The sequence below is a fragment of the Agelaius phoeniceus genome, chromosome 1 (genome assembly GCF_051311805.1).
Source record: "Agelaius phoeniceus isolate bAgePho1 chromosome 1, bAgePho1.hap1, whole genome shotgun sequence".
Lineage (NCBI taxonomy): Eukaryota > Metazoa > Chordata > Aves > Passeriformes > Icteridae > Agelaius > Agelaius phoeniceus.
The window spans coordinates 57,579,714-57,603,809 of NC_135265.1; the positions used below are offsets into that span (position 1 = coordinate 57,579,714).

General features: G+C 36.3%; 1 long non-coding RNA gene across 1 annotated transcript; it reads left to right on the forward strand.

The window, feature by feature from the left end:
* The first annotated feature begins 342 nt into the window (after window positions 1-342).
* LOC143694277 (uncharacterized) lies at window positions 343-22,971 on the forward strand. Its single transcript, XR_013182627.1, has 3 exons — window positions 343-428; window positions 17,908-18,105; window positions 18,693-22,971. It is a non-coding gene; the product is annotated as an uncharacterized LOC143694277 (long non-coding RNA).
* Window positions 22,972-24,096: the final 1,125 nt, after the last annotated feature.

Consider the following 24,096-nt stretch of genomic DNA (forward strand, 5'->3'; position numbering starts at 1 on the left):
CCACAGAAAAGTCTTGAAATTTCAAAATAAAGCAAATAGTCTGTTGAGATATTTTTTGCAAATGATAATGTAAACCACACATTAACATAAGAAGGTTTTTAAAAATATGTTACTTGGACATGAACTTAGGAAACATGTAGAGTCAAACTGGGGGGACAAGAACAGGTATTTGTTTTGTTTTCTCCAAATGTTTATTGTGTTTAAAATGGACAGTAGACCATATATAGCCTTTTTAGTGAGTAAAGCAACAAGAGACAATGTGTACCTGTCCCTAGTTAATTTTTATCAATCTCTTTCAGACATCCTCTGCTTGTTAAAATAATTTTCTGCAAACGTGAATTTTGCCTTTGTTGCCTAGCCTCCCGCATGCTGGTGACAATCCAGTGAATACCTGTCCATGCAATGCTAAACCTGCCAATCAGTGTTTGGTGAGTAACAGTCATACTTTCCTTATCCAGAGACATTGAATGGCAAGCATTATATCCCTCCCATCTTAATCTGTGAAGCAGCAGGTTGTACAGTCTATTTCCTGTCCTTACAAGTCCCCAAAACCTTTGCAATTCAGTAACACAAAATTTAGAGATGTATGTAAATGAAACCTATTAGTCATAAGTGCTTGCAACACTATCTTTGTTTTCCAAGGGAAATAAAACAGTTCACTAGATATATAGCACGGATTAGCATTATAACTTTGTGAAACCTTATTTTTAAATTCCTAATAGTTTATTTGCTGAAGTTACCCAAATGAAATCTACATTTCTGAAATTTGTTAATACTTTTGCCTTCACTCATTCCACTTCTGGCATTACATATTTCTTTCAATTAACCCTTGCTCCTAACTCTGAAGAAATAATCATTAAAAGAATCATTTTAATAATCCTAAAATCATTAAGAGAGTGACACTGAGATAAGGATGGACACTTGCATAAGGGTATCTAAAAAGTGTGAAACTGTGTTTCTATTCCTTTGCTGGATGAAATTGAAATATATATAGGTCCAGAAAGTCATCTGAATACAATATCAAGGTAATTCAGTTATATAGTTAAAGATCTATTCGTGATCTAACAAAGATCAATCTTACAGCCTATTGGTTCTCAAGACAACTGAAACTAGTTGGATAAAATGATCACTTAAAATCATTCTGCAGAAAAAAATATTGGGATAAGATTTAGATTATTTGTAGTAGAAAAACTGAAGAACTGGTCATGGTGTACTTGATCCTCAGTGGCAGTGTACAAAAATAGTGTTAGATTACATAGTTGTGTAAGCAAAGATCATTCATTCATGTTAATATAGTTTTATACTAATTTGTTGTTGGCATATTTTGTATCTTCTCAAAAAAAATCTGTAGGCAATAGAAATATTTGAGTGTAAGTGTTTTAACAGAAGAAATGTAACTTCATATTTGTAACTCCATATTCAGCTGATAGGAGATTTTTCATTTTCCCTCCCATTTTTCATAATAAATTGGATACTCAGTTTATTGATTTTACAGTTTTAAAAGAAAAGCTGCTTCAGTTCTCTGTAGAAAGATAGATACAAGTGATGGCAAATGTCAAGACTTTTAGAGATTAGGTTTGAATAATATTACATAAGTCTGATGGGAAGCCTACTTCTGAGACTGGAGTAAAAGTTATTGTGAGGCATGTCATTTATGCTGTAATAATATCCCCAATATACTTAGAAAAGCATACATACTTTGAAAAGGGGAGGAATTTCTATCAGAAAAAGAAAAAAGCTTTGCCTACTCAGAGGAAGATAAATGTCAATTTCCCCTCTTTACCTGACCTTTACAAAAAGTTCCTGTTAAAGGGAAATGTGCACAACTTGTGCATATCAATGCCAACCCACAGAAGCAGTGATCGAAATCACAGATGAGGAAACTTTACAGTGTGCAAGCTTAAAATTAGGATCTCCACACCCCCTACTCCCCTTATGGGGCCTTCAGCTGGCGGCCAAGATGGAAAGGAAATGGAGGTGGCTTTGCTCTGAGTTCCTGGAGCCTGTCATCTTAGGCAAGTTGCTTCTACTCTTTTGCCTGTTACCCTCTAGAGTCACAAGGGTGATTTAAATGCTTCTGCTTTCTGCCTTTGCCCTTCTGTTTGAAAATATCAGAATATTTAGATTGGCAGCACCACCTTTTGCAGTTTGATCTGGAACTATCCCAGTACTAATGCTGTATTTGAAACTGTTCATTCCTCTAGAGAAGTGATTAACCAAGACTCTATTTTTATTTTAAAAATGAGAAAAGCAACAATAAACATATAGCTTTCTTGTCTTGGTGTTGTGTCCTGGAAGAATTCCAGAGGCTCTGAAACTAAAGGCAAATACTTCCTGGTTCCTCTTTTGCTTTTTCACTTGTTTTATTCCCAACATATGTCTGAAGAGCTTGACTTACAAGTCTTAAACATTTAAAATAAGCAATTTGGACAAACATTTGTACAGAACATGTAGAATGGATCGCAAAAAGGTAAATCAAAAGACAGTCAATTTGTAATACTTAGCATGATACTGTGAGATAAAGTCTTTGGTGACTTTTCACTGCAGCAGCCACAGAAGGAATCCCTTTAACATTTATGAAACCCAAAGGCAGGATAAAGAATGGGATACAACCTGCCTATTTCTTCCTCCACTGAAAGATGGAACTGGAAAATCTGTGATCTCTTGCACTGTCTGGTCAAAAAGTGAGCAGAGAGAACACAGCTGATACAGACTAGAAAAAATCTGTGCATCTTTTTTGTGTTCCAAATGTTCCTGGAGGCCTGAGAAAGGATTGTTATAACCAGGATGCAAAGATGCTCATGAAAGCAAAGATAAATAGAAAAAGATATGAAATTGATATGTTTACAGTGTTTTCAAATCTAGTGGTGAATTGAAGCACCTCAGATTAAAGCACTTTCATTCTGTGTCTATACAGTTGTTGAATACAAATGTGCATTGACATTGCAACCCAAGTTGATCCCTTTTATATTTCTTGCATGTCCTTCTCACCTATAGATACACCTAAGATCTCTCTTCCTGTCCTAGCCTTGCTTCTGGAAATAGGAAAATACACTAGCAAGTATTGACACTGTCCGAAAGTGAGCCAGCATGGGTCCAGATGTAATTTAACCATTATCTTGGCATGGTGCCCAAGTGCCCTGAGCACTAGAGCTTTTAAGAAAGTAATGGTACTGTTGTGTCAGGAACTTACTGACTTGGCTGACTCATTTCTATGTCTAAATTCACCCTTTACTGTCACACAGAGCTTTTCATGTTTCTATAGGCCCTACTGGATCCAGTACAGTTCTTTCTTCATTCCTGTTCTTTTGAAAAAAAAAATTGTGATTAGAAAATTACAAGTATTCCAGCTTTTACTCTCATATTTACATATGTATGTATTAATTTTTTAATTTTTAATAACCTTTTCCAGGTTTCTATTCTTCTCTTAACATGGATTTTTCATTATCCATATTATTCTGATAGCTCTTTTTTGTTTCCATTTCAGTTTAAGATACATTTCTGCGAGTACAAATTACTAGAACTATGTGAAATATTGTACCCTGGCTCATACTGGTGCCTTGCATAACATAGAAGGGAGGACTTGTTTTTTCCTCTTTCTACTGCCATGTCACACTGGCAAGCTTCCTGACATCCTTTGGTTGGCTATTTTATTCTGTTTCATATAGCTTCTCTTTCACCTGTAGCTGACAAAAAGCTACTTTTTAAGAAATGCTTTTGTCAACAGTACAACACTTTCTGTTAATAGTACAATGCTTGTACTATGCAAATCCATTGTTGTGGCTCTATCTTAGAGGTGTCAGAGGTCAGGCTTTCTGTGTAGTTAGTCTTAAGCAGTACCTTAATTTAACAGTCAGCTAGAATCTCACACACCTTGTTCTCTCACTAATGACAACACTGTGCAGTATCTGTCCTTAAGACTGATGAGTAAGAAGTGTCACTGATGATAATTGCATCTTGGGGACTTCCTTTTCAGTATGTGCACATTTTAGCTCTCTGCTTAGTTTTTGATTTACTGAACTTCCAGTTCATACGCTAACACCTCTCCTGAGTTCCTTAAACAGTAAATTCCTGTGTGGTAAAGTACAGAATGATTAACCATAATCTCTACTCTTGGAAACATTACATTTACTCTTATCTTACAAGAAAGTTATCTTGATGAATGTAAATTGTCAGTCTAACTTAGTATGCACCTCTGTTAAAGAAAACCCCATTACAGTTTAGCTCTCTTTCCATTGGTCTTCACAGCTTTTTGTTCTTTGACTTTGAAAATGCATGCTAAGGGCACCTGTAGGAATGACCAAACAGATGGGAGTGCAGCCACCTAGATCACTTCACCAATTCATTCCCAAAAATCTGTAATTAGATATGCTATCTCTAGTCCAAGGCCAGGTTCTCTATCTTTCCACCACATATTTCCAAACTGATAAAATCATTAAAAATGTCTGCTACTGAACTTGCATTTTCATGTTTAATTTTTCTAGTGTTTTAGCTGGACCCTTTTTCCCTCCAACTCCTCCATCATTTCTTTCACACAGTCTGCAGCTCAAACTCTGCTGTTATTTTGAATATGATAATGAAAATACCATTCCTCCTTTCATTCCTGATTAGATACCCTGTTATTACCCTCATGATCCTAATTTCTACTGAGAACTAAAGTATCAATTTAGTATGTAGGAGGTCACCTTTTCCACTTTTAATCATCGTTCTCTTCTCAGCCTGTCTTTTTTACCTTGTCCCTCTCTTGTATAGCAGATGAGTACATCATTAGGGTTTGTGTTTTCCTTCCAAGGTAAAGCTTAGTTATACTAACTGATTTCTTTCCTCATATACAAATTAGAGCCCTCTTATTTTATCATTCTCTCTTTGTGGTCCAATTCTATTTGTCCTTTTAACATCCTGTCTGAGGTTTTCATTTATTTTAGTAGGTCTGTAGCCCATTCCTAACAATCTTTTTCTCCTTACTTGTAAGTCTATCTCTGGATTTCAGTGGTGCTCATGTGCTTCTGATTTTACTAAAAGCCATAAGCTGTTCTTCCTAGTAAATCTACCACTTTGTAGCCAGATTCCTAAAACTTCTCCCTTTTGTAAACTCAGTTTGTCATATATAACCCAAAGTGATAGTCATATATAACTCAAAGTGATTTGATTCAGTTGCTTGAGTCCAGTGTTACCTTTTAGGAAAAGGTCTTTTATAAGGTACACATTGCTTTCCAAAATAAAGTTCAGTATGAAATCATATTAGCTCATTGACTTCAGCAGGTAAGTATCCACGCCCTCACCATTTTGAATGGTATGGAATATGCTTTTAGCCATTTTTGTCAGGTGTGTTGGCTGTATCCTGTCCCAGCTTCTTGACTATCTCTTGCTCTATTCACTTGTGCGTGCAGAGAATGAAAAAAAAAAAAAAACCCTTGACACTGTGCAAGGGCTGCTCAGCAATAGACAAAACACTGGTGTGTTATGTTGGTTTAGGCACAAAGCCAAAAAAGCACCACATGGGCTCTTATGAAGAAGATTAACTCTATCCCAGCTAGAACCATTATATTAATTCAGTAACAGAGAAATCAATCAGCCATCACATTTAAAATTTGCAATCATAGCATGTTCATGACTTTCTAGAATTTCCATATCCCAGGTTTATCTGTTATTATATATATGTACTCACGACCCCTGGTTTTGTAAGTTATGCATTCTATATGGATAATGAAGAAGAACAGAAAGAAGTAAAATCCTAAATGCCCCAAATCCTAAGGCTAATGTTAAAAATTATTATCTGAACAGTTTTGAATATATCAGTTTTCTAACCCATCTCATGTTGTGGGTCCTTGAATTTTAGGCATATTGTCATATTGTCAATATGTAGTCATATTTGCACAGGGGTCACCTTAGCCCCGCATCATTTCCCATTTTATTTTCTTTTACTGCAATCTGTACAAGACTATTCTGTTGGACAGCAGCTTCTTTTGATTCTTCCACAAAAGAAGTAGCGTAGGATTGGACATAAACGTGATCATGGTGAAATGCCTTTCCCTTGTGAGCCAAGGCAGATGTGTTTTGCAACATTATGCTAAGAACTAGTTCCCTCAGATAAACATTTAAGCACTAGACCAACAGATTCTCAGTATTATTTTGGTAGTAAAAAGAATAAGGAGGAAACCTATCTATAATAACAAACTTGGCTGTGACAGCTATGTTAAGAAATGCGTCTTGTTACAGCTAAAAAGGAAAGGACACATCACTTGTTCTGCACCATAATTGAAAAATCTTTTCTTTTGCTTTGTATCCCTCTAACTCAGCATTGTATATGCTGATTCATAAAAGTTTTGTCTGTGTTATGTGTTTTTATCTTCATTTCCCTTTGTGATATACAATGTTGTCCTTCTTTTTTCAAGGACATTAGTCATAACTTGAAGGCCAAGGTTATCTGTGCCATCTAGATGATCAGAATTATTGGTAAATTTCTGTATTTCTCTGATGTTCAGGGCCCTTCACATGCTCCTGAATTGTGTAGGACCAAGAAAATTCACTATCATTTTTCTACCTGAACCATTTCTGTAATGTCAAAGAGATACCTTTGTTATACTAATGAATCATTCCTGTTGGAAAAGGCATTCAAGATCATCTATTCCAACCTTTAGCAAAACACTACATGTTAATGCCAGTTAAACCATAGCACTAAGTGCCATGTCCAATCGTTTCTTGAGCACTCCCAGGGATGATGATTCCACCACCTCCCTCATCAGCCTCTTTTAGTGCTTGGCAACCCTTTCACTAAAGAAGTTCTTTGCAATGTCTAATCTGAAGGTCCTCTGGTGCATTTTGAGGCCATTTCCTCTTCACCTGTCACTAGTTGACTGGGGAAGAGGACAACCCCCAGCCAGGGACTTTTTTCACCTTTAAATTATCAATAAATTATATCATTATTTGTAAAGTTGAAATTCTTAGGAATTTTATAGATCTCAGTGATAATTATGTGCAAATTTTCCAGATCTATATGGCATCTTTTTGTCTCCATCACGTGTGCTCATGCATGCACACAGACTTATTCATGTTTCAAATATCCTCAGCAGCACTAAACCCAAATAGCAGTGGTGCATATCCCTAGCTCTTCCTGTAGAATAAATAACACTAAAGAATGGACATGGAGCTCAGAACAACAAATGAAGATGGTACAAAGGCAAATGGTGGAAAGCTGGCATGAGCTTGTGAGAAACAAAATATCAACCTTAAGACATCTGATGGGAGTTCTGTGTTCTGTTGTCCTTCATTGCATGGAGTGTTAACGACACTTGAGATCTTAATCACATTTCTCTTAGTCCAAATCACCCCATTCATTTCAACAAGACTGCTTTGAGATTCATTATTATTTAGTATAAGGAGTATTACAATTTTGCTGTAATTCAATAACCATTTGGTTACAAGCCTGCATTTTGAATGATAGCTATGGATATAATTTTCTAAATTTACACCAAGAATATTTCATTTCATAGTGATAATTTCCTTTTTTATAATATTAACTTTGACCATAATAATTTGATAATATCCACTAGCAATGCAATTCATGCTGTGGAAGTAGTGGAAAAATAAAGATTGATTTGAATCAAAATGAGGTATACATTCTTAATGCGTAGTATTATATTAACCTGCTTTGGCAACCTCTTGTCTACTAGTGAGAACCAGAATCTGAGCTTAAATATAAAGAGACTGGTATTCTTTCCTACTGCCACAGAGATGGCAAATCCTGTCCTGCCACTGATTTTGAAGTAGACCTCTCAAATAAATATACTATGTGAAAATCAGTACTGTATATATGAGAAGAAAGAGATATTCTGGTGCACTCCATAATGTAATTGTAGCTTGCCACATGAACTTTTTCTTTGAACTTCATGCCAGCCTCATTTAATTTACAAGAACAATGAAAAGAAGGTATAATCCATCATAGATGACAGCCATTTGTTTCAAATCAAATTTCTCTAATTTTAGAAGTAAGCCTAAATGCTGAAATAAATGAAAACAGTGGTATTTTTCTTAAAAGTGGTTAAGATTCTGCAAAGCTAATAATTTCATGACTTTTTTCCAGTTTCTGGAAAACTGATTTCAAAAAAAGATGAGGCCAGATGGCTTAATGTATTTCTCAGTGAGAATTTACTAAGGTCAAGATATCACACTTGTTTCACAGCCAGGTCAGATGTAGAATTATGATGACTTAATGCTCTTTATGTCACTATTTATCTCCTCACTTCAAAGAGCATAACATGCAACAAAATCACAGACAATCTGGCTGAATAAATAATTCATCATGCAGCCATGCATTCTGAAAAGAAATTATAACTCCTATAGAGTTTCCTAGCTATGATTTTGTGTTGTCATTTATAAAAACTTTGCTTCTAGGGTAATCGATACGCAAATGAAACAGTAAACAACTTTGTCTTCCACAGGAACATACCAAAGTAAATCCTCAGAGAGTCATGTTCTACTGCTTGAGAAAACAGCCTTGAGTCAGCATTCCCTCCTCTCCTTTCCCCTCACCTTCCCTCCTTTGCTCATGCTGGCAGGAAATGAAAACAATTTCAGCATATTATACAAAATGTGTAGAATTTATGTGATTATTTCAGTCCTGCAGTATATCAGCCATGAAAGTGTATTGATAGCATCACCAGACATTTCCTAAGCTATTCAAAAATTATCACCTGTCTTCTCCACTTTCAATCTGAGACATTAGGCTAGGCTTGGAAAAAAAAAAATTCACTGCACTTTCCAGAAAGACAGGTTTGTCTGGTTTGGTTCTCTGAGAGTTACCCATTAGGTTAACTTACGTGCTCCCTTATGTTGCTTTTCTGTTAGGGTATCTTCTACATCCCAGAAGGCAGAAGAATAAAGCAGATAGCATCTTCTTTTGACTCAATGGCCAAATTGAGAGGCAACATATAAGTGGATGCAAGATCTGTATCAGTGAGTGGATGCAAAGCTTAGGGATTCTTACCTATCCCAAGCAAGTTTAAGCTGGTTTAATTTAAATGCCAAGTGTGGCAGAAGAAGGTGCAATATCAGGTAAGATTCCCTGGGATTAACTGAGGCCTGATCCAAAATTCAAAGGCTTTGAAGCAGATTTTGGATTCCCACCTGAGTCTAGTGATGTGGTTAACTGCCAAAACTGGTATGCTGTCATTGCTGGGTGATATTTTAAGATGTGGTCAAGTAAATAGTTTAATTTCTAGAAGTGCTCAGTAATTGTTGCCCCTAAAGTCTTAGTGAATACAAATATAAATATAAACATAAAATAAATAAATAAATAAATATGCATGCTGTTCCCACTTGGCACTCAAGTTTTAAAATATCACTCACACTGCACACTATGTTCTGCTAAAAAAAAAATAATGCTTAAGTATATGAATGAATTTTACACAAAATAACGCATTCAAAACTTTTTCTCTTCTCTTTTTGCAAGTTCCTCTCACTGTGCCACTATTTGTTTTGGAGGTTGAAGATTTTTAAGTACAAGTGAAGACTAGCATGGATGACAGAACTTACAGCTTCCCACATGTCTCCACCAAGATATCACATTCTTATAATAACAGTCAAGTTCCTCTGCCCATGTTACCTGGAGCAGTTCCTAAGATTTTCAACAAGGTTGCCAATTAGAAGGAATTGTGACATTTTGTTCATGTGTGTGATACAAGACCTGCTGATTAGGAGTTGCTGAAACTCCCTCCTCATTTCACAATATTTAAACAGTAAATTACAATACTTAGCATTTTTGTCAGCAAGCTGAAGAATTGATTAATTGATTGATTGCATGTGTGCCTCCTGTTTAGTGATTATTTTCAGCCATAACTGTTCAGCTGAGTAGAAAGCTGCTTTTAATCTACAAGGATGTCAAGACACTTGCTCAGGTAAAACTGGCCTTGCTCACCTTGAGTGATCCACTTGTACTCTCTCAGACCGCCTGGGTACAATGATTAATGCACAGGCTGTGTGAAAAAAAAAAAAGGCATGGCAGGAAAGGAATAGGGAAAATAAAGAAGAAAAGTGCTGGCAGAAACAAAAGTGAGAATGAAAAACTCTGGAACCTGAACTTGTGCTCTACATGAAAAATATTTTTACCCTTTATTGCACCTTTGAATATGCAAGAGGATGGCAAAAATGCTACGTGGTGAAGGGGTAGAGCTCATGGAATAGAAGGTGGTTTTAGGGGGAGCAGATAGGACTATCAAAGTATATGTAAAAGTAGAGCATTCCCCATATCACTTGATACTGAGCTCTCAGTACTGATGGTGTATACAATTAAAATCACATAACATATCACATATGTTATATTGATGATGCAGAAAAAAGGGTCCACCAGTGGGAGAGTTCTTTCTCAATCATTTGTTCTGTGGCACTCTGCCAGTGGCCTGATTGCTGACCAAACACCATTATCCCTAAGGATATTTTAAATATTGATGGCTTCTTCTCCTGGATGAAAGTGGCAAACACATACATTCATTTCTACTGTTTTGTTGTTTCGGGTTTTCTTCTTCTCTCCTCCTAGGCTACATGTAACCCTGTTTTTTTCTCTCTTAGCATTGCTGCAATGGAAAGACTTTTAAGACTTATTTTTAATATATCGATCCTCAAAATATGCTCAGCTCTCACCACATATTAGTAAGAATTGCTTGATTTTGCAAGTCTTCACACCTGAAAACATGCCATCTCCAGTTCCATCCATGTTTTGCTTATTTCAGTATAAATTACACAACTTTCTCCGCAATGCATGGGCATCTTCTCCACAGTTTTCCTATTCCATTTTCACTTTTCTGCATTTTTTGGTAGCTCTTCTGATTGCCCACAGGGACTTACCACAGCCACAACATCCTTCTGGATCAAACTGAGATCACAGCATTGCATTCAAAACACTAGAGATTGCTAAAGCCTGTGTTTGTTCATTGAATTTTCTCAAGTGAAACAACATGATAGATCTTACTGAAATGAAGTCATGAAAAGAAAATTCCTCCTACTCTCACACCTAAAGTAGCACAAGATAAGTCATTCTCTGAGTTCTCTCTCGCCTTTACTGTTAACAAAAGGCACAAGAAAAGATCCCGTTCCAGGGCATAAAAGTCCATCTATGATACATACAGGATATGTGGGATACAGAAAATTGAGGATAAATGCAGGATCAAGGATTTCATCTTATGGTCTATTTACACTGTGTCAGAGATGAAAGCTTCTAGCTTAAGAATATTTTGTTGCCTTGTTTTAAAATACATGTTATAAGAACATTGCCAGAAAAAGAAAAAAAGGCAAATCCAAATTTTTAAAAGTGTGAGATAGATTAATTTTTTTGTAAGAACAGATACACGTACTATATACATGAGATTGTGCCCCATGTCAGGCACATGATACTTCTCTGGATAACTTTTTGAATCTTATATTGTAGGCTTTTCATTGGGTTGAAGAGTAGCTGCTCCATAAACAGAACTATTTAGTGGTGATTTAAGTATGTCTACTACTCTCATACATGCAAGACCTTAGCTAAAAAAAGGGCAGTCAATAATTTCCTATTACTGTTCTTCTGATTAGCAAAATCACTACTAATATGTTGCCTGGCAAAGGAAGACTGTGTTGAAGCACTAGCCATGACCATAGTGATCAATTTTTACAGCCCTGTGAGAAACCTAACTGGAATCGTGTTGCTTTTTAGCATCTCAGCTTCTGGAGTCAAGTTACTAGGTGAGGAACTCATATTATTTTCTTTTGAAGAAAAGATTGCTTATCCAAAAAAATTATTATTTGACACATACCTGCCATGGCTCCCCAAATGAAAAACAAATAGATGCCCAGACAGGTTATTTTTAGTAACTGCATGGTTTCATATGCTTAATTTATAAGTAGTGAACACTTGGGACCACCAATCTGTGAATAGTCTTTGGAGGAATTGCTTGGGCCCCTTTCCAACCTCTCTGCCTGACAGGAATTTCTGTGAGGGGGATCGGGAGTTTATAATGAACATACCCTGACATCTGGGCAGGGGAAGCTAACAGACTGCCTTTGTTCTCAGCAGTTCCAGTGGTTTCCAGTGCAGTCCAACATCCCTTAGAATACTCTTGTTTCAGGAGGGGAAAGCAAAGCCATGAGAAGAGATCCTGAATATGATAGCAAAAGCTGCCTCCTACTTCCAGCAGAGTATACACAGGGAAATGGAAGGGTCAGCTGGCATCAGATGGAATGTTGTCCAGCTTGTGTGAGCCCATCACATAGGTTCTGAACAGCAGGAGGTTCTGTATTCAGAGAGGGAGAATAATAGCCAAGACATGGTGCCTGGTTCTTCTTCAAACTCAAGTCTACTTGCATACATGAACAGACTTCCATTGATTTCAACAGATAAGACTCCACCATTTCAGCCCCGTAGCACAGCTGACTTCACAATACTAAGGGAAGTCTAGCCAAAGTAAAAAGCACACAATTTTGTTCTGTGTGCCACCAATGTTTTTAAAATCACAGAGAGAAGAGCAACTGTCTTAACACTTCTCTTCCTACAAAGGCCTATTAACACATTTTTTAGTCTTTCCTGCTTGACTTACTAAGATCACTGAACTTTTTCTACAAAATTTATTTCGTAAATAAACTTTGTTACTATGGTTGGTCAGAGACTAAAGCAAAGTTCTTTTGAAAGGTTATTCATTCTTTCCACTTTGAACCTATGTAGTTGGAGAAAGAAAAGCTGAAAGTATCTTGGTCTGAGCCAAACTTCTTGTGTTACAAGAACTATGGAAAGAAGCGAAAGATTATTTACAGTGCAAGTGAAAATCAATTTGAACCTGTTCCGTGCCATTATGTGAAACAGACCCTGCCTTGTAATTCTGCTAATCTCTGTGTAGTCATAAAACAGAGATTTACCTCTCCAACAATTAACAGCTACAGATGTCAGACAATTATGCTGAATGAGTGTGCTGCATCTTCATTGGTTTTCTTCTTTTGTCTGAGCTGCAAATTTTGAATACTGCCCAGTTATCGAAACTCCACTTAAAGTGCCTAAGATCAGAAACAAGCCCAGGGCAGCAACATAGTATGATACTAGAACAAGTAAAGCATTTGTTGACTCATGACCCATCTAGATCAGAAGCCCTCAAGAATGTTTTATGCTAAATAAATAAATAGATCTCTGAAGTTAACTGATTGCTCCATGCAGAGCAGACTCAACACTTAGTGTAATATTTGCCTGAACAGCAGAAAAGCAGGCAGAGAGCTGCCCTGCAGCTCTGCTCTTCCAGACACAGGAGAATTCAAACACAGCTATGCCTACTCCCTACCACCTGCTCTCTTCACCTTCTCTGAAGAAGACATGTCAGCACAGGGCAGAAAGCACAGCCTTAGGCTTCTTTGAATTATAGAGATGACTAAACAATCCCCAGCTGGCTCAGGATTAGAGGGATGGACTTAGGTAGCTTAAAGCCACCTTTCTAACTACTTAACAAATGTTTTTCAGTTGGGTAGAGGGCAAAATAGATTTGGTAGAGAAACTATCAATAAACAGAGCTTGGGATGCTGCCCCTGATTCCTTATGTCATAGTGTACCTTCTGTGACCTGGCAGACAAGGTGGTACTGTACATGTCTTAATATCTTCCCTTGCTAAGACTTCAACTGCTCTTCAATTTATGCTGCACTGTTTTAGTTCTCAACTAAAACAGAGTGACCCCAACATTCATAGTAGTGATTTTAAATTAGAAAGAGATAGCATTGTGGTTGCTTTAGGGCACAGTTGATATGTTCTTAATTTGGATGACTAAGCATAGACTACATACATCTGAATGTACAATGACAAGCCGTTATCATGAACTGTAGCTACAACATAGTGGCCTTGTTTATCTTGAAGTTCCCCACACTCATACATTTTACATATTGAAGACTTGATGTGAAAACCTACATTTCAGTGAAAGAGGATGAGTCTCTGAGACAAGAAATCACACTTCTAGACACTGATTTCTAAACAATGGTGTAAAAAAAATCTCACTTGAAGTCCTTCAGGGGTGTACTAGCTGCAAAACCTTTCCTGTGGTGGCTCTAAGGAAAATGCAATGATTTTAGCAGTTTGTAACAGGTTCACCTACTTTTGATACCGGTAAGTAAGATCAACTTTTTAGACTACGGTGAATTACTGATGAAGTAATTAATCCTGTTGTATTCTGTTACATGAACTGCAAACTGAAAATTCAATACAGAGCTATCATGGTTATTTTAAAATTCTGAATCTGCTACTCAGAGTCCATCAGAATTGATTTCCAAGTAGGCATGACATTTCTTCATTGCTCTATGAATCAGCATTTATCTCATAATCTTCAAGATGATCTAGTCTTTTAAATGTTATTGCTACTAAGACCTTTGTCCTTAGATGTCACTGATGTACAGTCTTGGCATAATATACTTTTTGTTTGGTCTGATCACTCATATTGAATCCTTCTTTCTCTATATGCAGATCTTCAAAAAAAATCTGAAAAATTATTGTATTTAAGTTAGCACAACATCACTGATCAGTCAGAAATTTTGCCATGATCTCCACTAGTCTGCACAAAGGCACTGGGCCTGCTCAGATTCTGCAGAAAGCATCCATGCATGGGGCCTCAGTGAAAAGCAGCTATTCCATCTATTATAAACTCATTACCAAGCACAAAGAAAAGAGTAAGAATCTGAGATCTGTCTAGAGTATAGTGGGCAGTGCCCTCTGCCTCCCAGGGAGCCTAGCTGCAGCCTGAGCTGGGAGATTACAGATAGCAGATAGATATCTGGGAAGTACTTGTGATTGTGTAATGACAATACACTCCTCCTAAAATGTGGAAAGCATGAGTACAGTGCTCAGACCACTGCATCTGAGTAGTCAATGTCAGAGAGTAGGTGTGTGACAAGTAATTTTATGTGAGCACACTATTCTTGAATTGCTGAAAAGTGCTCCGTTTGGTACAGCACGTAACCCTGAAAGGCTGATACACATGGCCCAACTCATCATGACAGTAGGCCTGTCTCCACATAACCCCTATTCCCTGGAATGTGATGCATCTTCCAAACTTATACTTGGACTGGATGGTAGCAATTTTCAGAATGCCAATGATGGCACTGATGATGAATCTGACATTTGCTACTCCAAGAAGATTTTAATGAAAATGTCAATGACTTTTGTCCATTTCCCTGGCAACTTCCAGAAAACAGGCAAGCATGAATCATGCTTCTAATCTCAACTGTTGCATTAGGGATTTAGGAACTAAGCATGGGCAAGGAAAATAGCACTCCATTTATGCTGCAACTGCACAAGTCCATGATTCCACTGTATCCACAAATATCATGTGCAATAAAAGCATTGAACTGTGCTTGCCTGGGGGACCCTAGGCTTGAAGGGGAAATTTCTTGGACTGGAAATGGGGTGGGTTGGTTTCTCACTACCCACCATAATATTGATCTGCAAACAATGATCATCATCATTTGATCAACTCACCCTCTCAAGGAGCATGTCTACACATCTCGTCATCTCCAGTCACCTGCCTTCTCCACATTGTAAATTCTTATTTGGCAGGCACAGTGGCAGATCCCAGTAACCTTTTAAAACCAAAAATCCATCTACCTTGGAAATCATCACTACAAGGCAACAGACCTACATTCCTATGCAAAAACATAAGCAGCCAACAAAATTAGTTAACTAAAGTAGACAAAATATACTCTAGGATACAAGACGTTAGTCCCTGATGAATGCTGTTTTGTACACAAATTGTCATGCTAATTTGGAAAAGGTATGTCTGTGGGTTCCCATGAAGTTGAGGTCAAATTTGCACTGCAACAGATTTTAGAAGTACTTACATCCAATACTAAAGACCATGGAGCCACAGTCTCCTTGCCAGATCTTCTTTGGAAATACAGAAATCCTGGAGAAGGAAACTAAACAGAACACAGATATTTTCATGTTGCAAACAAAACAAAATGTTTTAACAGTCTGATTTTTTTAAATGAATGACTGTGAGTTCACATATACTACATATGCAGACAAACCTGCACATATAAGCATGTCTTCACATGCTCATCATTGCTAACAGAGATATCATTAAGATACTGTCCTGAGGGTTCTTCAGCATTTAGAGCATATCTGACACCTGAACCTGGGCCAATAGAACTCATCTGGTGTATAAATAACACACTCCCCAAGATAAATAAAATGTAAAAAGTGTTCCTCTCTTCCTGACAAATAGGCACATAAAACTTCTAAGTCGGTGGCAATGCTGTTCTTCAGAGTTCCCAATATGTAATTAAATAACCAAATTGTTAAATGTACCATGTGCTAGGGCAGTATACCAAGACAGAATATTTTAGCAAGCTAATTAGATGTATGATAGGAAAGTGTTACATTTTTCTGTAGGAATAAATTATTCAAAACTACGCAAAAGCTGAATGAGTATCTTTTAATCTGCCATTTCAAATTCACTCTTTTCAAAAGGGCAAAATTTTGATACTCTCCAATAGATGAAAAGGAAAGTAATGTGAAAGAGAGAATTAAAAGTTGGGAACCTAAGTAAGTCAGTAATATTCAGGTAGCTATGGACAAATCTTCAAGGACTGTTTGGTACCAGACTAAATAAAATATCCAGACTTTAAAATTCTTGCTTTATGGTCATTCTCTTCCTTCCACAGCAATCTCTTGCACTCTCTCCTATATCATCTTGCCTTTTGCATTCTCTTTGAACTTAAGTAGAGCAAACAGCATCAAAGAGCTTGAGCAAGAAGTAACTGCCTAGATGTGGCACAGACACAGTCAAAGGAGGCTCTGTAAGATCCCTAAGCACACCATGAGAGAGGTGTGCTGACAATATCCTCTTGAGATTTCTATGGGTCCTCTCAACACAGTTTAGGAACTCATAAACATAAGTACTTTTAAATTGTATGGGTAAAAATAGCAGCTTTCTGGGTCAGACTCAATCTGTTTTCAGTAAGAGAATGGCTCTTTGAGAACAGATCTGCCTTCATGGTAGGTTTCCTTGAATTTTAGGAATTCTGTACCTGGACAGGTAAAAAGCATTGAGGGGCAAAAATTTCCTAATTATGAATAAATTTTTATCAGAAGCTGAGACACAGAAAAGTGGGCCTGTGTGTCCTTGTTCCTGATGTTTTCTATGCAATTCAAAGCAGTGTAGGCCTCCAAAACAATCCTTTGAAAGAATTTTAATACAGTTTCTGTGGTCTTTACAGAGCACATTGGAAGACTATTAAAAGGTTGGATTACTATGAACAACCAGTCTCAAGACAGGCAATCTGTTGCCATGTGTTCTCTCCCATACCTGTACCACAAGGGCCTAAAAAGCAGCATGTCCAGATTTAGGCCTGTGCAACAAAATAAAATCTTACCTTGCAAAAAAATGTACAACTTCCACTGTGCACTTTCATGCATGCCATGGAAAGTTGGGGAGGTAGTAATGTGCCCTAATAGGCACTCCCCAAAACTGCTACATTCTTTGTCTTTAGCCAAGGAGCATTGAGAAAATGTGGCATTCTTTTTCTCTCCTGGAAAACATAATATTATGTCAGAGAACTTACTCTCCATCTGATCGTCCTAATATCAGTAATCTGCTGGTTTGACATCATAAGAAAAGGGATCTCAGTCAAAGAGATAACTGTATCCCCAATATGAGGAGTGCAGCCTGCAAGTCAGCACAATGTCTATGGTGCAGAGCAGAGCCAGGCAAACACAGCATTCAGGTACAGACACTGAAAGCTGGAATGCTGCATGCAGCAGGTGGGCTTCAGGGACCTTAAAAGCAAGGAGAGGAAGGGACTAACAGATGGTTTTTGGGAAAAATTTTGTCCTTTTTTTTGTTGTTGGTGGTGGTTGTGGTTTGATTTGGCTTTATGTTAGGTTTTCTTTTTTTGTTTGTTTGCCCTCCTCCAAGGCAACTGGACAACTCAGAGAAAGATGCAAACTTGGGAGTGAAAGGGTGAAAAAGGAGCAGATAAAGAATGGACCTCTGCCTCAGGTAGAAAAGATATTGGTGCCGCAGGGAATATGAGAGAAGAAATGTAAACAAAAGGCATAGCTGTGCAAAGCCTTGGAACTGAAACAAGCATGTAGCCCATCTTTGATGCCCCAGGTAAGTGAAAATCAGTTCAAGTTCTTAGTTCAATAATGCCTTGCTCTTGCTATGTATGCTGGCCCTGTCTTACAGTTGTACCCAGATAGACTCTGTGCCCTTTTGCTTCTAGGAAGCTCATTAATGTATATGGAATGATCTATATAATGAGCATCTGTATATGCAAGTATCTGCTCACTCACAAATTCCATGTTAGAGAACTATGCTGATTATTAACTAAGCAATCATAGGTGGGCTTGACAGCTGGAAGGAGGACAACATTTTTCACTTTGTGTTATATCACAAAAGGAGCATATTTCTCCAAAATTACTATCTATAGTTTTTAGCAACATAATCCTTTTCTGTTGCTAAGAACTATACAAGTTTGTTAAATATTACCTTTAAGCAAAACTACAAGCTTGTTAAATATTACCTTTAGGCAATTTACTGTCTGGCATGAAGTCTGCTTTTTTGTTCTTGGCTACTTTAATGATGGGTTCTTCAAACAGCCAATGATTATTCAGTATTTTCTATGTAACTGTAGTTAAAGTTTAAAAAATCATAATTCCTTTCATTCTCATGTTTTTAATTGAAATTTTATCTTTCAGGAAAAGCTGAAAATAACCTTCAGAAAATGTCACAATGATTTACCCCCTTCGAAACTCACCAGTGGATTCCATACCTATTTTGGCAATAACACTACCTACCACAGTTAAAAAGCCATCATTTACTCTAAATACAGCTTATTCCAATCCATTTAGTGCCAATCAAGTGCCACTCGTGTAATTTTGAAAAAAATTAATTTAATTTTATTTCAGTAGAACAAATGACAGTCATAAAAAACCCCCAAAAGTCTAAGCTAAGTAATTACTTGCAAAATTCAACAGACCTACTGTACATTAATAAATGGGCTAAAGACAAATGAAACATTATTTTATGGGGAATAGTTAAGGAAATAAGCTTCCATATTTGAAAATAATCAGAGTAAAAAGAAGGAAAAAAAAGTATTTTATATTCTACAGTAAAAATTTTGAAGTAATGGGTTTTTTTAGAACTATAAACAAAAAGCTGTTGTAATCCTGCATTTGTTTTATTATGTTGCTTCAAGGCAGAATATAGTTTCCAATTCTTTGTACATGTAAATGGACATTCTTCATGTACATTTAAATCTGAATTCACTGCCTTTAATCCTATATTTGTGAATAACCTAATGATTATATCTTAAGCTACAATAAAAATCACAAATAATTTTTATGGAGAAGTAGATTCCCTAAGACTTTAAAAGAAAATAACTCATAATTGCTACATGTCACTAGTACTGAATAATATGAAAGAGGAATACATTTCCCAGTTTTCTGTGCACTGCACTTGTAGCTGTAGCCTTGAATCGGAGTCCAGAGGTAAATTTCTTTTGATCTTCAAAAACATGGCAAAGAGAAAGATTCTAGACTTCTAGAGACTGCTCTGATATTTTCCTAGTAACTTAATTTCTAACTGAAAAATGCATCGTCTGTAGCCCGGATTTGTGCAAAATATTTTTGTATCTCTATTTCTGCTAATAATAATCAGGAATAAAACCATTTCTATTACATACTATTGCAGAAGACTACTTAGTACCGTCTTTTTAGGAATATAAAAAAGATATATGACATCTAGTCAGATCAATTAAGCACTTACATTTGATGTCATATATTTATAAAAACAAGTAATTTGAAACACTACCTTTTATTATAAACAGAACCACTTTAAGAAAGAAAGTCATAGCTATCTGTTTTCTTTCAACATGTGGCTCGGGCAATACCTGAATCTATGAAGATCCACAGTTAAAAAAACCTGAATCAAGAGTTGCCAATATTTGTAATTCACTTTTTACCATCAGTTCCAGTCATATCATTCAGAATTTAGCAAGTTAATAACTTTTTCTTACCTAAAACTTTCTTAGATATAAATTTGCATAGAATAATAAAGGCAGGAACTTTAAAATGTCACATATGAACCAGAATTGCTTAATCAATATTTAGAATGACCTGAAAATTGGTCCATAATTGTCAGAGTCTAAGGACCAGAGCTGTAAAACTATTAGTCCAAGTACTTTCCAGCCTTAATGATCAGAAATCATTAAGGCTTTATCATTCTGTTTTCCAAATAAAGGCAACATTGTTTCATAATAATATCAGTCTTTGGAGGAAGATTTACACATGCATTTAATCCACATATCAATAATAAATTTAGTTATATTTTTTGCCAGAATGTTACATTAGCTCTAATTAAAATGGTCTGTTATACAAAAGGATCTATCCTCTTTTTATCTTCCTATGGACTGCTCAAGGTTTCTGATTTACAAATTCAGAATGACAAATTTTCAAAGTGTAAAAAATTACAGTTTTCATTTTAAAAATGGCCAGCTTGACAATATAATTCTTGTCGAGCTTTTCAATTTTTTTCTTTCTGTTCCAGCACAGAGTAGAAACATTGAGAAACCTTGAAAGCAGCCACAAATTTATATTTGCATCTAAGAGGGAGATAGTCAGTGCAGAACTTTCTGGAAGCTTCTGTTTAAGAGCCATTAGTTCTTAATGTTGGTAGGCTACACAGGGCATTCATTCAAAAAGGAACAAAAAAACGCATTTTAGTTACGTTTTGCTTGCCCATGTTATATTTTGAACTAGTACAAATGAGTCTCTGGAATAGAAGTTGTCTAAGACATGTGGTTTTGGAAGGGTTTCATTTTTTAAGACATAAACAAAAATTAAGTATCTTCACTTCTGGGGAAAAAATCTTTAAGATCTCAGTAATTAAGAACTCTCTGTAAACTCCAGGATTATCAGAAATCAAAAACTGCCAGTGGCTGTTATTTCTGAAAAATTTGAGGAAAAATTCAATGGGCAGAGCATGTATTTGCTGTTCTGTTTGGAATCCTAGGCCAAAGTTAACAAACCTTGATAAAGACACAGCAAATAAACCACAGACAAGTTGTGTAAAAATTGGTAAAGGAATAAGAAAATGTGACTCCAAGGTTGTCAAAGAAGTGTAGGAAGAACAAAAGAGAGACACCAATTACAGTCTACTACAATTAAATTATACTTTGAGAAGAAACAGAAGAGAAAAAAAAAAAAACCACCATAAAACAAGTCCCTGAGGAGTGCAAAGTGGGTCATCAGCTCAATTACAGGTATGGACTGAGAAGCAAAAGGGAGTTGATGGAAACAAAAGTTAGGTGGTTACGAGGGTGACTCAAGGGGTGAGAACTGTAACCTAGTTATAGAAAAAAGGATGGGATGAGGCTTCTCTGATTGTTTTTGTAAGGATATTCTAAATCCTCCAGGGAAATGGACCTAATTGTAGTTCTTACTTTGTCATACGTACACAAAACAGTGCAAGGCTATGAAAGCAAATGAGTTCATGAAATGAAAATAAATGGAATGAGTGCAGATAAAATTTTCAATAACATGCAGAGTGAGAAATACTAATGTTTCTAGTATAAGCCTGTGGACATACAGGTAAGTTAGGAAACAGATTCCACAGAACATCTGGATTTCCTTTGTGACAAGCATTAAATTAACTTGATTTCTTGTATCAGAAAAGTCTCATGGTTCCCAAATTCTTGGACATTGCTGGAAATTACAAGATAAACTTTAGCCAAAGGCAGTGAAGGAATGTAGTCTTTGATTACAAAATAACTTGAGGTTGATCAAGACTTCAGCAAAGCTTAAGTAGTGAATTTTGCCTGAAATTCAGAACAACAGTGAGACATGGGCATTTAACAACAAATGGGAAACATAAATGTCACAATCAAACTATTAGGCTTTTATGCACAGCCATATAGTCAGATTGTCTGTGCACATCAGCCAAAATTCAGTTTCTTCTAAATGCTAAATCTTTACCAAAAGTTAAATTTGACATTATCCAGGAAGCCTGATTTTGCTTTTTCAAATCATTACAAAAGCATCAAATTAAGTGGAATTATCTTGAAGTTGTTGCAAATGAAAAACTTACTTCAGTCTTGGAAGTCACTTTGATAGTCCTGGAAAGCTAGAGACAATTACATTGTCTTAGAATATCTGCTTTTGTAATGAGTAGTTGTGGCTGTACACAAACCAGCAGAAAAAACTCAGGACAGATCTGTGGGGAAGGATGCCATGTCTCTACATTTTGCCTTTGACCCTTTTACATTTGATATCCTCTCTGAAAGCTTGTCTCTTGCTAATCATTGCTAGTTATTAATCAGTGCTTAGTTCTGAAGGCACATTTGAATTAAAATTTCTTTGTCTGGCAGGAAGTTTCAAAGTCAACCCTGAAATCATCTTTTGGGAAGTGTTTCTCTGCACAGGGAGACAATTACCATCCACTGCACCCACCATAAAGTTGGACTGTACAAAAGTCTCTTTATAGTAGAAATCAAATTGGGACCTTTTGGACTTTCTGTTTCATGGAATACCAATATTTAGAAACTGTCATCTGAGTTCCAATTTGAATAATTCTTGCAAAGAGGAGCTTTGGCAAAAAAAAAAAAGGTATAATTTGCAATGTTTCAGTTTAGAAAAGATCTTTAAGATACTAAAATGCAATTTTCATTTCTATTAATGTATTGACTATATATCCTGTGTTAAGATATGGCATATTATAGATGTTAAGCAGTATGTTTTAATATTCAATTGATTATATTTATTTTATAGTACTTTTACTTTGGAAAGTGGTAAGAACTCAGTCTACATTATGTTAAAATATCTTGCTTATTTTGCTAATTTTTTTTTTGTTATTTGTGTTGTAACTAAACAGTTCTATATGTGTAATTTAAATTAAAAATTATAGCCACAAGTCTTGTTGTATCACTATGCATTATCACTGTGTAAACACAGGAGAAAAATAAAGTCAAAGTAAAATCCATTTTGCAACACAGTATCATAGAAAAAGTGATTTAACATTTTTTCCAAAATGTACATATGTCATCAAAATAGTCAAGAATGCCCTTTGAAAAATATCTTTTCTAAAGGTCCTGGCTGGTAGAAAATTTTCATAAATATTTTCAAACCACCTCCAGCTGCTGACCTTTGTGCCTTTTCACCATTCTAGTTTTCCAGACCAAGTGTAAAATGTAAAGATTTGTGTCTTTTAAAAAGGACGACAAATTTAATGAGACTAATGCTGTGGTTTGCTGACTGACAATTGCATATTGTGAAATAGATTTTCATCTTTGCAGTCAAACTCATGGTTTTGTGCATGGTTGTTTTGTAAGCACATGTAGTTTTTTTTGGTTTGGGTTTTTTTAAAAAATAGCGATACTCTTTTTAATAGAGGGAAAGGGTTTACTACAATGCAAATAGGAAGACAGTTTTTGGGGACATTATTGTATTTATGTCAGTGACAATATATGTTACATTTTCAATTTAAAATTTTACTTTAATTTAGTACTTATTTTAAATTCTCATAACCCTACAAAGCCAGCAGTGCCAAGAGCACCCCCAATCATGTTGAATTGCCCCATGGACAGTGCCAATGCCTGAGGAAAGGAAGAATTCCCAGTGCAAACTGAGGGAAACTTTTCAGCAGAAGTTCAGACAATTTGGGAAAGAGTCTGAATTGCAACTTATGAGTCAATAGAAGTTATTTGGCCAGGGTGTCATAGTTTAACTCCAGACAGCAACCAAGTCCCATGCAGCTGCCCACTCACTACCCCACCAACAGGATGGAGGAGAGAATTGAAAGACTAAAATCTAGAAAACTTATATATTGACATAAGGACAGTTTAATAGGTAAAGCAAAAGCTGCACATGCAAGCAGAGCAGATCAAGGAATTAATTTACTACTTCCCATGGGCAGGCCAGTCTCCAGCCATCTCCAGAAAAGCAGGGCTCCACTCCATTACATGTAATACTGCCCCCAGTCCAAAGATCCTTCTCTTCCTCCTTTATTCTGCCACTTTATATACTGAGCATGATGTCACACAGACTGGAATATCTGTTTGGTCATTTAAGGTCACTTGTCCCACCTCTGTCTCCTCCTAGCCCCTCA